Source organism: Cataglyphis hispanica, chromosome 1, assembly GCF_021464435.1.
Source record: "Cataglyphis hispanica isolate Lineage 1 chromosome 1, ULB_Chis1_1.0, whole genome shotgun sequence".
In the NCBI taxonomy this organism is placed as follows: domain Eukaryota; kingdom Metazoa; phylum Arthropoda; class Insecta; order Hymenoptera; family Formicidae; genus Cataglyphis; species Cataglyphis hispanica.
The window spans coordinates 11,491,191-11,505,025 of NC_065954.1; the positions used below are offsets into that span (position 1 = coordinate 11,491,191).

Sequence of the window (13,835 nt, forward strand, 5' to 3'; positions counted from 1 at the left end):
AGCTTCAGGGTGTTCTGCAGCGGCCACGCACTATGCGGCGAGCACACTCGATTTGCTTCTGTCCGGTACACCGTAATCATCGCGTCAAGTCGAGTAGCACGATAATGACGGCCGGTAATTACAAAGCATTACGCTCGCGACCGCTGCCCTGTTACCGTCGGTATTAACGTAGCAGCGTGCACTTTGGTTTATGCCGGATCCCGAAGACGAAACGAGGAAACGAGGTTTTGTCATGCGGAAATCGCACCCGCGTTTCTGCTCGAGCGCTCGTAACTTCCGCGTGAACGTCAAGAGAAAATTATGCACGTGGAAGTCCGCTCTAACTTTAGCCGTAGAGTCGAATGAATAATTCAAAATGTTGGATAAATAACACGCAAGATTTTAAGATGATAATAATAATCAAAATCTTATATAATTAAGATAATTATCTAAATAACTTATGATAAATATGTTTTATTCATTTTGGTTCATTCATTTCATTGGTTTATATATTAATTGCGCGATACATAAAAATGAAATTATCGTATAATTCCAAATTATCAATAATTTTTAAATTATTTATGTTAAAAAATTATTTATTTAAAAAGACATGAATTAAAAATATTGTTATCTATTAATTTCGTATTTCTTCTATTTCTTATTATATATATACACACACACACACACACATATATATTTCAAAGTAAATTGTATCCTAAAATTATTCAAAAATTTGTTGCGATATAAAAACGTAATAAATGAAAGTATACAGACAAATGCGATATAAGTCAGGTAGGCAGACTCGAAAGTAGTTCGTAGACCTCGCTAAGAGATAAGTAACCTTGCAAGGCCTCCTTACAACCTTTCTCTGTCTCTCTGCCTTCGAGGAACTCACTATGAAGTGTTCAATGGATGGAAACGTAAGCTGAAAGGAGCCTGGTCGCCCAGGATGTTGACTATCCGTGATGTTTAGCGACCGCTAACTGATTCTAAACATTCATCGCGGAATAGCTAGTTCCGGCATCGCATTCAAAAAAAAAGAGAAAAATTCTTAATGGCTCTTCGGAATTCTTCAATTTTCGTCAAATAGTCGTTTGTGTATATATGTATATATATGTATGTATGTATGTATAATTGTATAATTGTATATATATATAATTTATACGAGTATGCATATATTATGAAAATAAACTAGTAAAACAAATTCTTTCTTATATAAAAATGTATAAATAAATTATACACATTCGACTGATAATGATTTTCATTTTAAAGAATTTCTATAATTTATTCGTTCATAAATTATTCCGCAAGCCATTTTTTTCTTTAAAAGTCTAATAATTTAAGAAATTTATAAACAAATTATTTACTACTAAATTAGCAACTATTAAAATTATTTAAAGTATTCGAAAAAAATATTTACTTAACATAAAAATAGATTTAAAGAAATTAATTTTTATTATAATATAAAATCGAAAAAGTGCGCTCTTAAGGAAATTCAATATCTTCACAAGAATTTGAAAAATATTAATAAAAATTGTAAAAAGTTATTATATGGCGGAAATTGTCGCTTTCTAATTCATCGTTATCTGCAGCATCTATTGCGATAAATTGAGTTCTTTGAGAGAGTGCGCCGTAAGAATGTGCGCAATAAAATATATATTGAATTAGATATATTAGATAATAATTAACTGAGAAATTGATAAGAAGCGAGATCTTCGCCTTAAAGGTTTTTCCCGATTGACTGCGATGCTAAATGAAGAGAATTCAGATCATTAAGAATCCCTTCTTAAGTACATTCTTCGTCACGCTCAAGGATCAAACGTACTATTCGCGAGTGTGTGGCCCCTTTGTTACTTTCGCGACTTCATAATGTTCTTATGGTTCGCACATACGTATGACTCAGCCTCTCGCGGTCCATCGAGAGATGATAAACGGGAACGGAACATTCATCTGTCTTAAGCGTTCTTCCCGAACCGTGAATTGCATTATAAAATTAGCAAAAATATGTCGTTAATTATTCCCTTCTCGCTTAATTAAAAAATATATTTCATCGGGCAATAGAATCGTATAATAAATTCAGCTTTGTGTCCAAACTAACTAAATTTATCCGGTTAAACTGAAAGGATTGAAATCTTAATATTCTGCATCTCCATATATAAAAAACGTCTCCTTTCCATGTTGCAACAACGTGGCACTTATTTTCCTTTGAGCAACTCGACAGAGTAATAAGACACAACAAAGGTTAGGTTAAAGATTATTAAATCTGATATGCATTTTCTTCCTGAATTACGGCAATCCATTTCCAGGATAGGTTCTCCAAAGCACTTAGCAAGGCTTAACTTTGTTGGTAGGCGTATGCTATGTACAAGCGGATATAATAGGGAAACGATGAAATAGAAAGCATGAAAACGGGCATAGTGCGACGTCTTGATTTATAGCATTTGTAAAATGTACAAGGAATCGTGCGGGGATATCGACATAACGTGATCGTGAAGATTGCGTGACGAGAGTTATTATCACACGATTTACAGTTTATCGCGTGTTTCGTACGATTCACCTCGTGACTCGGAATACGCGAAAACTTAATAACAAGCTCGAAAATAGTCGCTAACAAATAACAGACGGTGCTATACTCCCAGAGTAAATAATGCGTCGGCTCTTTAATGTTTTATCGTTACAATATGTATATTTACGCGCATTCGAATATCGCCATTTTTCACAAATGTATTTTATTTTATTTAATTTTCTTTCGCTCGCAATATAAATTTTAGGTCCAATCGATTCATTTATTCCACGATTTACGTATGTGCAAAAGAGGGATAAGGTAAATTTCTGCGCAATTTATATAAAATCAGAAATGAATATGCATATTTAAGTCATAGCTTGAGCTATTGCAGTAGTAGTATAAACAAACAGCGCGTCGTTGCAACGTCTACGAGAGAATAAGGATACGATGTGTCTCGAATCGGATGTGATGTTTGTTTGAGCGATGTCGGGATGAGACACGCGGCATGAACCCTGAATCCCAATGTACAAAATTAGAACAGTTTGCACTTAATAATTAGAAGCACACTCGAAGCTGGCGATTTAAGATCGAAATTATATAACACGTAAAACGGAATTATCTTTGGAACAATGACAATAATAATCTGAGTGGAAAAAAATTCTCGAAACACATACGCGTGTACACGTTCAATATATCCTTCATTAATTATTCCGTTAACACAAATTATTACAAACTGTATCGATCACCATTGTACATTCTCTTTTTTTTTCCCCGTAATATCGCGAGGCTAGAACTTTCCCCAAAGTCGTAGAGATTGCCGCGCTTTTCCCATCGTGCGGTTAATACAACCGAGCTCGGTGGTCGTGCTTCTTCAGCAATGATTGCATCGTGGCATTCGAGCGGCGGCGAATAACTCGCGCGGTGGTCGTGCTTCTACCGCGATAGCTCGTTGCATTTTGAACGGCAAATATCTTGTACTTCTACTTCACTGACGGCCGTCGGTTATCCGCGGAGATCGTCCGACTCGCTTCTACAGGCTTCGGATCGCGTCAGAGAGAAGGTTGCTTTACATTGTGAGGGGCCCTTATCTACCGTCTCGATCCCTGCGCGAAAGGATCTCGAAAGTGCAGCGCCGATATACTTGTATACGGGTCATAGAACTTAGAATTATGATATCTTGTCTGCCGCGACGCGTGCGCGGCGGCGAACGTTCGTTCAATCCCGCAATATAAACGCCATAAATGTGAATTACATTAAAATCGTGATGCACGCGAAATTAAATCGAATGTGGTTTCCAGTCGGTTCATCGTGTTCCGTATTTTTACATATAGGTTGAGCTGATTAAATTTATTAAGATAAAATACGGTACTCTATCATCCGATATCCGCTTCTATCTGCTTTACAAGAGACGAGTTTTATCCAATTAACTTCGTCATATTGCACTTTTCTCTTTTCAAAAATTTCTCCAAGATATTAAATGTCCAATTAAATTAAATTATAATAAAAATATATATGTAAATTCAAAGTCGAAAAGATTTCTTTTATTTGTACTTTTTTCTACCGCGCGACAAATACACCTACACATATACAATTACAACATTGCAATAGGTAAAATTTGTATAAATTAAAAATGATTAATGAATATATTTTAATCCTATTTATATTTTCCATTTGTAATTTAATCTGATTAATGATGATAAAATAGCCTGTATTTAAAAGATATATGTATATTTGAAAAGTCAAGTATTTATGGAGAAATTAAATGGCAAATTTCAAGCAAGCGTAGTAAAACACTTATTTCATAATAAGAATAACAATAATGAATACAGCAAAAAAAAAAAAATATAATGAAGCGTGATGCGTACGATCCATTTTGCTTTGAAACAGTCGTGAGAGTACATGAGCTATAAGGCACTTTATCCTTTCGCCATCCCCGAGTCGTAGAACTGGTTTTACACGCGGTCGATTCCGATATAAAGGACGAACACGGATGAGAGGAGGCCGCGGATAGCGAAAAAGAAAGATGTATCAATGATCCTTACTGAAGATCCCTCGCTCCTTGTAGTCCGCGCGATTCATCGCTCACCGACTCATCGGCCGATTAAAACGAGACAGACTCTTTTTTGTGACATCGTGACTCAGTGCCATAGATAAATGGTAAACTTCTTTTTGTCACGCTTAAACGCAAAGTCAGTTCAGCAAATCTTTATACTAAACTCCCCTTCTTGCATTCTTCCTTTTTTTTAATATCTTTTGTGACGCTAAAATAAAATGTGCCACTAGAATAAATATCAATGATTTATATACAAGTCAATAATTTATTGTTAGAAAAGTATTGTTTCTTTTTCTTTCCCCTTAATAACTATCGCTTTTTAGATGTCTGTTAAAATTTTTTATAAATGAAATTTATGGCACTTATTAAATTCGTAATGAAATAATATTTTAATGCCACAATCATTTGAATTAATCTTATATACATGTTCAAATAACAAATAATAAATTTTTATGAGCGCTTTTACGTCGTGATTTTATGGTCGTTAATTCCATGTATTCTAAACGTCGTTTTTGATAGCCCGCTCACGAGATCAGCTTTCTATGAATTGATTAACAGTGAATGCTTCTTGAATAAATTACAATAAAGATGTAGCAGCATATATGCGCATGAGTTTTCTTTTGTCTATAAACCTATCAATAAAACGAAGAAGTTATCTATTTATATTCTGCCACATAAAAAAAATCAAAAATAAATTACGCGTTGCAAATGCTCATAGATGATGTGCACATCGCTAAAAGTATTCGTGATATATAATAAATATTAGTCATGGGATGATGCAATGTTCAAGATACACGTCACGAATGCTGTAAGATATGTTTGTATAGTAATAAATCTTAACAGAGAAAAATGCCAAAAATATTGTATAAATGTTACAAGAGTAATATATTATTTTAAGCTACATGTGTGTGAATAATAATATGATCATAATCATAATATTTCTATAAACAGTGTAAAAGGTCATACCAATAAGCATATTTAGCTAAAGAAACTTGCCGGTTTTAATAAAATGTCAAATAAAAAGTTATAGTGCTGAAATAATAAATACCTGCTGAAAAGATATTGATCAAAATGAAAGCAATTAATAGATTATACACACAGTCTTCAAATTATTTAATCAGTAATCATAAGATATGACATGTATTAACAATGAGTGAATAATATGAGAATTTATTCTACAAACGTTATGAAGAACTGCCGCAAATTTGATTATATTGTCTCGAATAAGTTCGTAAATATGTGCAACTAATCTCAAGAATAAATATTCTTGCTAGTAAATTAGTAAGAAAGGACATGCGTGATATAATCCAACCGTTAAATTCTTTACAAACAATCTTAGGAAACTTAATCCTTATGCAAGACGTTGATATCGACATTATCACTAACTTCTTGATTTGGCTTTTTAATCGCCACCTTGATAAAATAGCTCTACTGTTTATATCACGGTTTTTAACTTATTTATTTTTAAATAAATACAACAGCGTCAGTAATAATATTCAAACTTTTAATTCAAAATATTCTTGTTTGTAATAAAAATCTTATTGTTAGCGATACGTAAAACCTGTTAATTGCTAAATTCTATTTATTGTTGTATTAATGAATTAATATGTTGATCATATGTTGCAATAAATACATAACTATGTTATGTGTCAATTCGATATTTACTTATTGTTTATTTATTTGACACGGATAAGATCGTTCTACATCGTATCTTGGGATCATTTTTCCATCTCATGCTCGCGACAAGAATTTACACACATCGAAGCCGGTTTTATCATCAGCACTTTTTATCAGCTCTATCGACGCAATTTCCACCCGCATTTTCTTCCGCGCTGTTGTTCGGTTAGACGGAAAGAAATATTTTCTGTGCCGGTACGCACTTTGCTCGTCGCGTTTCGATTTTCAACTCTTCCATCCTAACTCGATTTTATGCACGAGTGACGCTCTTATCAATCGTACCGAGCAGTGATAATAGCCCCTTACTCTTTAATTGGCTGTAATTGTTTTCCATTTCCTCGATCGCCGATTATGTGCCGCGCAACACGTAACGAGGATGGTGCATCACGTCTACGTGTGTGCGTGCACGTGCGTGAGTGGTCGGGTAGATCGACGGGCCCATTTGCATATTTAAATCACGATTCGATCGGTAGATGCTCTTCCCTCTTTCTCTCTTGCTTATATCTCCCCTTTGCTCTCTCTCTCTCTCTCTCTCTTTCTCTCTGTTGATTTTCTTTACTTTATTATTAGCTACTATGATTGACTCATTGTCAGCTTCTCAATGCTTCCTGAATATATCGATGTTAACGCAATCTGACTCTAGATTGTGGTTGCTTTTTCAATAAAAGAGAGAGAGAGAGAGAGAAACAAGATTTATATATGTATATTATAATATAAAATCAACCACACACAAAAATAAAATAAAAATTGATTTAATAAAAACTTTTTAATAATTGAGACAATGAAACTTTTTCGGAATTGCGTAATCAATGTATAATTTGCAGACAAGTAGAGAAAGATATTTGAAATTTTAAATCATTTCCAGAGATTACCATAAATTTTTTTAAGCTCCTGTGTAGTGGATTATAAGATTATTCCTCGTGTATTCCGGCGATAGTAATCCCGGTTAACGGAGATCGCTTTTAGGACCGTCCTTCGTCGAAGGGATAACCGATATGCCGCGGGCTCGATTTCAAAGAAACGCGCTACGGCATAACCATAATTCCTCGAGAAATATGACCCAATGACACAATAAGTACCGGTCATTACCGCATGCGCAACCGGCCGGCAGACAGTAAAGAAAATTAAATTCCCACGCGCAATCGCCTTCGCGCCATTAACGTTTTCTATTCGCATTAAAATCTCGCTTGCGTAAATTTGCAGCCGCGTTTTATTCTCTTCCGCGTGAAGTGAAAGAAGATGAAACGGGAAAAATTCCGTTATTTCAGTTTTCACACATACTCTCTCGATAGAGTGAAGTCGCATTTTAGAGAATTTGTATGGCGCGCGAAGAGACTCATCTGTTTTCCTCTGTTTTACTCATAACGATACAAACGCATTACCGCTCTGCTCCTTGCGGCGCTCTGAGTCCGAGGAATAAAGCCCGAATCGCGCATAAATATTTCACACATCACCCACCGAGATATACAGGCATTTAAAGAAGCGCGAGAAGAGCGCTCCCGGCGTCAGTCCGCGTTGGGTTGGCTCGCGGAAAGTTTCACGCGGTTTTACGTTGCGTCATAAATGCGGGATGTAAATCATGTGGGGGGCACAAGCGACTCTACGGACGCGCGTAAAAGTTGAAGGATCAAGAAGGAAGCGAAGAGAAGTCAGAGGATTACTGACGACGCAATTAATCCTGTGCAGTAGAGCCCAATGCAAATATCTTTTTCTATTTTTTTAATATAAAATCAAAAATTTTCTAATATGTAGAAATTGAGCACATATAAAATTCTCTTTTCATAATTCAGTCTTAAAATATTAAATATAATATAGTTTTAAATATTAAAATGCGTTAAAGCGAAACGATGTGATTCAAGATTATTACAGTAATTAATTTAGCATTAAATTGCTAAATCATAATACGTGGACAAGTCAAAAATAAACCAGACTTTTTCCAAAAAATTCTTTATTCGATCAAAATATATTCAACGCACACCTAAGTCATTTTACTACATAGTTTCTACTAACATCTAAGCATTTTTGCCACCGGATTAGTTTTTTTATTTTTACATGTCATAAAAAATAGTGGGAGTATCTAAAGCTAATTGCGCACAGTAGAATTCGTGCACAATCAGCTTTGGATATATCCCACTACTTTTTATGATACGAAAATAAAAGAACTGTCAATCCGGTGGCAAAAATGCTTAGATTTTAGTAGAAACTATATAGAAAAATAACTCGAGTAAAAAAATTTTGATCGAATAAAATGTTTTGGAAAAAGTCTGGTTTATATTGACCACGTAGTTACTTTAATTTACGTGCATATTTATAGCAACAATTAAAATAACGATTTTTAAAAATAGAAACTTATAAATAATAATTGTCTCTTTTACAAACAACATAATTAATTATGATTTTTAATATTGTTTTACAATTTCTCGAATTTAAAAACACAAAAACACAAAATTTTTTTAATGATTGAATTAAATTACAATTATGTCCATATTCTCCATCATCAACAGTACATTTCAATTCATAAAAGGCAATAGTTTGAAACAAAGAACATACTTCCGCTGAAATATCAATCGTAAAAGAGCTTTTCGGAAGAGCAGTCACACGTGTTGACCACGTGTTTCGCTGAGAACTTGCGGTAAAGGAGTCATAGCCCTTGTCGCTTGTCATGGCGAACAAAGGACAGCGCATCGTCGTTCTTCCATAATAAATTTCGTACAATTGCCACTTGTACATGTGTATGTGTATGTGTGTACGTGTGTGCGTGCGCGCAACAATAATTAATAATTAAATTTAAATAGCGGTCGTTCGTAATGGATAATTATTGTTCATTATTGCCTTCCAAAAATCGGAGACATTCTGCCGTATCTCTCTGTGATAAACCTACAAATGCGTCGACTAGTTTCCAAAAATGGTAAACGAAATCTTATCGCGACTGATAGGCTTCTACACATATACGATGAGTAAATATTCATGCGACTATCTTTCTCTCTTTTTCTCCTCGTTCTCGGAGGAAGTAATTGTGATATTTATTCGATTTATTGATAAACGTCATTGACAAGTCAGCGCGATATCTCATGCACTTTGAATGATACAATAAGGTAGCTTTTATTTGTAATATCATGGCTGGTCAATGTAGCCCTTGAATTCGTGACCTTTTTATCTCTGTGAAGAAAACTATACTATATTTAATTAAGAAAGCTATACGACGATTGTACTTTGCATTATCAAAACCATATTTTTAATAATTGTGCGCACGTTGTAAAATCTAAAAATTTAAATTTGAAAAATATTAAAATATTTAAAAATTTTATTATTACGCAGAACATATTTATATATTTTTTTTTTTTCGTAAAATATTAATTTCACGTAAACTGTATTTAATAACAGTAATGATAATAATTAAAAAATTAATACTTGTTAGTGAAAAATTAATGTGATTTTTTATGCGACAGTTTTACTCGACTTCATAAAATAAGAATGTGATATGTTGTGATGTGTTCATAAAATAAAAATAAAATAAAAAATAAAATATAATTTAATTTTAATTTTAAGCTCTTAATTTTTTAAATGATAAATATCAATTTATGGCAAATGTTTCGCCATCTAAAATAAAGATCTTAGGTGTATCGTATGAAAAAGATAGCTATCTTGTTCTGCTACGATCCGACTGGCAGAAATAACTCGCCCTCCCGCTTGGAATTAAGGAAACCGAACGTTGCTATTATCGCGAAGCTTTTAGTTTCGCAATTGCATTATTATTTACAATCGATGCGATGACTGTTCGTTTTGTGCAAGCTGCCACGTTATAATTTCTACGAAGAGTACAATCATAGCAATTATGTACATGAAAGAAACCATTGTTATTATCGCATAGGTTTTCCCATCGCGAATATTATATTTATATTATTATAATACATTTTATTCTTTACGTACATTAAAAAAATATCTATTATATTTTTATATTTTTTTTCTAATTCTAGAGACGTATGTATTTCATAAAAAAATTTGTATTTTATAAAATAATTTTCAAAATATAAATGTCATTCAATAAATTGTTCAATACAAATAACAATTTTTTACTATAATTTAATTTTTTGTATTTAGTTGTAATAGTAAACTTAAATTCATATACAAATCGTCATCGCATTATTTATTCTTGATTCCATGTAGCTGACGTAACTGCACACATGACTATTTGCCATTCTTTTCCACGCGCTACGCGATGAATTAAAATTATTATTTAAATATTAGCAGCATTATATTTCGAGAATCGTACATCCTCATGCTATACACTAATCACATACAAAATAACACCCGGCGATCGCCCGCGGCTGTTACCGTCCGTCCACACCAGCGATGACATTATGAAATCAACGTAAATAAACACGCTTTCTTTTAATGCACGTTGAAGACATTCATAATTTTCAGCCGTGTGTCGCAATATTCATTCAGAGTCTTACCAGGCGTGTTGAATGAGAAGCTCAGGGTCATAAAGCATTAGTTGATTTCATTAGCGTTTCAATTCATTTGTTTTTCCTATGATATCATAACACAACTATACCCTCAAAAAATTATATTAAGCTATGTAATTATGAATATTAAAATTTTTTCTCAAATTAATAATAAAAAAAAAATCAAAAAATTAGAAACTGCGTGTATTGCATGTATTCTAGAGAATAACGAATATTCCAGTAATATTGCCGTGGAACATCCTCATCAAAATATTTGCCTTCTGAATTAGCGAATAAAAAAAAAAAACGCATGAAAAAAATTGTTTGTCCAAGAAGCAGGCAGATCTAGACGCGCGTAGATTTAATCGGCGGCGCATTCCAAGAAGATGATGATTTCACGGTGATGTCACCGCGGCATGGAGCGGAATCGTAATCAGGATCTCCGAGGATCGATGCGTACTGGCCGAGCGAGTCTTTTGCCGCCGGCAGATAACCGAGATTATCTCAGCAGCTACGATAAGTCGAACGATTACAAACGAACGCCGGTGTGTGCACGCGTCGCGTCGCGACGTCCGGGAACACACTCGATGCTTGCTCGATTCAAGATGTTAAGGTAAACTTGCGAGTGGATATTTTTCTGTAAACAACGCGCCCAGCTTCCGTTACGCGGCCGCGTAATCGGCGATATCACCGTGTGATTCGCGATCGGTTGTCGCGTTTAATTGGATGATCGAGCGAACGGCAGCCGTGCCCGATCTAACGATCTCGCCGTGTCATTTTATTTTACCGTATTCAGCACGGCATCGATATTCAAATACTATAACAAAGAGAGAAAGATTCGTTTATATATGTCGCGCTGCATTATATATTTACAAAATAATTTTGCGACTAGTTTTATTTAAAAATTTAATATTTAAAATTTAAAATTTAGTATTTAAAAATTTTGCGATAAATAAAATTATACATTTAATAATCATAACACATTGCCAATGAACAAGTTCCTGTTTTTCTATAAAGATTAGTCAATTATTCTTTTTTTATCGATAATATAATATAAATTATTTTGTTATTGCGTATGAAACGGAAAAAAAATAGATTATTTAAATTGTATATTTTATTATCAGGTCGCAATATATTAATCACAGTTAGTCATGAACGACTGTTAACATATTAAAATATTTGCTAATAAATTTTCCACTAAATTTATGTCTATCGATAAAACTATTTCAACGTGCGGCCATGCGTGATAAAATTCTCTATTTAATAAAAATATTTGTAGTTTATCAATAATATAGTGTTAAATTAATCAATCAGAGATTAATAATCCATAAAACAATAATGTAAAATAACATTTAACCGATATACTCAATACTTCTAAAATAAACTTATCCAAGAAAATTTAATAAAACTGTTCCTCTCTTTATGCAATTATCTCAATCAAATGGAACATTAGATAGATATTCGTTAAATCATTCTCAATATTCCAAGACGGTGTATATATATATATATTTTGTCACTGTTCGTACTTGACATAACTTTGTCAATAAAACGTAACTTTTCTCCATCGTAATATTCCATCGTCATCGTTGTCATCGATAGGTACAATGTAACTATTAAAAGTAGACAGTACACTCACCCGAGGATTCCCAGCGGACGTTCAAGGCGGCGAAACGGCGGTATGCATCCACGTGTTCAGAGAGCGGCGAGTTGAAATTCACTTGTACAAACGTCGGCGCGACACGACGAACACAAGAAACCACCAGCCAGCGCGGCTGGTCTCTCTTTCACGATCTTTCGCGATTATATCACTGCGGTCGCGGCCGTCTTCCTCTCTTTGTAACCGGGTTGCGCGTTTCCGGCGCTTCACTTTCCGCGAAACTCCAAGTAACTTCACTTCCGCGAAATTCCGAGCAACGTCCTCCTCGAAGCGCGACGAGTCACGAATAACGTGCACGAAATATTACTTCGACTTTGTCGTTTTTTTCTTCACGACAATACACTCGTCGAACGAAGTGTCGATTCGAACCAAACGTCGAAATCAATTCAGTTTTGTACCGAAAGACTGAAGTCGGTCGCACTTTAATTTCACTGCTGTCGGGTCGGGTTTTCGCGCCGTTTTATGCGCGTTACGAACGTTGCCCGTTTTATTTTGACAACGAGACATGACACAAAACTTTTCGCACACAAGTTCGAAAATCGCGAGGATCGAATTCGAAGGGTTGTCTATCCCGCGTTGTATTGTACCTCAGACAGCGTGTCACGTGGCTGCAACCGTTACTCCGCCACACTTGTTGATTGTCGCCATGGATACGAGCGCCACGTTCCCGCGAATTTTCCCGATACGCGTGAGAATCGATCCTCGCACAAAATCACGCACCCAAATCTTGACAGTTCTGTACGTAATGAGAGCCATTCGCGACTCAGGAAAGGCCACGATTGTGTCACTTTCGATTAATCCCGTGTGTATCTTGATATCACGCGAAACAACGTAACGCGAAAAAAAAACAATCAAAAAAAACACTCGCCTCGACGCGGGCGCTTTTCTCAGAACGCTCTCTTTGCCGCTTGCTCGATGAGCTAAGGACAGACGCACTTTTCGCGAAACACCGCGAGACCAAAATTTTCTCGCGATGCACTCTCGTCTCCACGCACGTTTGCGAGCGACGCGTTCGAAACGAATTAGCGACACGAAATGCGACCGACTCCCGCGACCGCCGCGGCGAGACTGAGAAGCGACAAGGGCGTGCGCATGCTCGGCACGCTTACTGCTTCGAACCAGTCACGGGAGTCATTTCCTCTCAGTCGCTCCCGAGACGTACTTCGTAGTGGGTGTGTACACGTCTCATCAGCTGTCTCTCTTTCTCTCTCTTTCTCTCTCCAGCTTTCAATCCGTCTCGCACGCACACCGCTTCTCCATCTCCCCTGCCGTCCAGAGCTTCATTGAGAATCCTTATCTCCGTTTCTTTCTAATTGTAAGAGAAATAGTGGAATCGAAGATTGTGTATGCTCCGCTTACTCGCCGATACGTCATATATGAATGAAAGTACGCATAATATATATTTTTTTCATATTTCTCTGAAAATACATGTATATTATTTTCTGATATTATTAGTTTATCGAAATTATATCGATCTTAGAATAATATAATACGCTATATTCTTTTGTCGTTGAT

General features: G+C 35.2%; 1 protein-coding gene across 2 annotated transcripts in view; it reads right to left on the minus strand.

Moving 5' to 3' along the window:
* Nucleotides 1-13,369, minus strand: part of LOC126849353 (uncharacterized) — a 202,239-nt gene extending 188,870 nt beyond the window's left edge. For both annotated transcript variants that reach the window (XM_050591114.1, XM_050591105.1), the window contains exon 1: nt 12,300-13,369. The gene's annotated coding sequence lies outside the window, so the exon portion shown is untranslated. The remainder of the gene's footprint in view (nt 1-12,299) is intronic.
* Nucleotides 13,370-13,835: the final 466 nt, after the last annotated feature.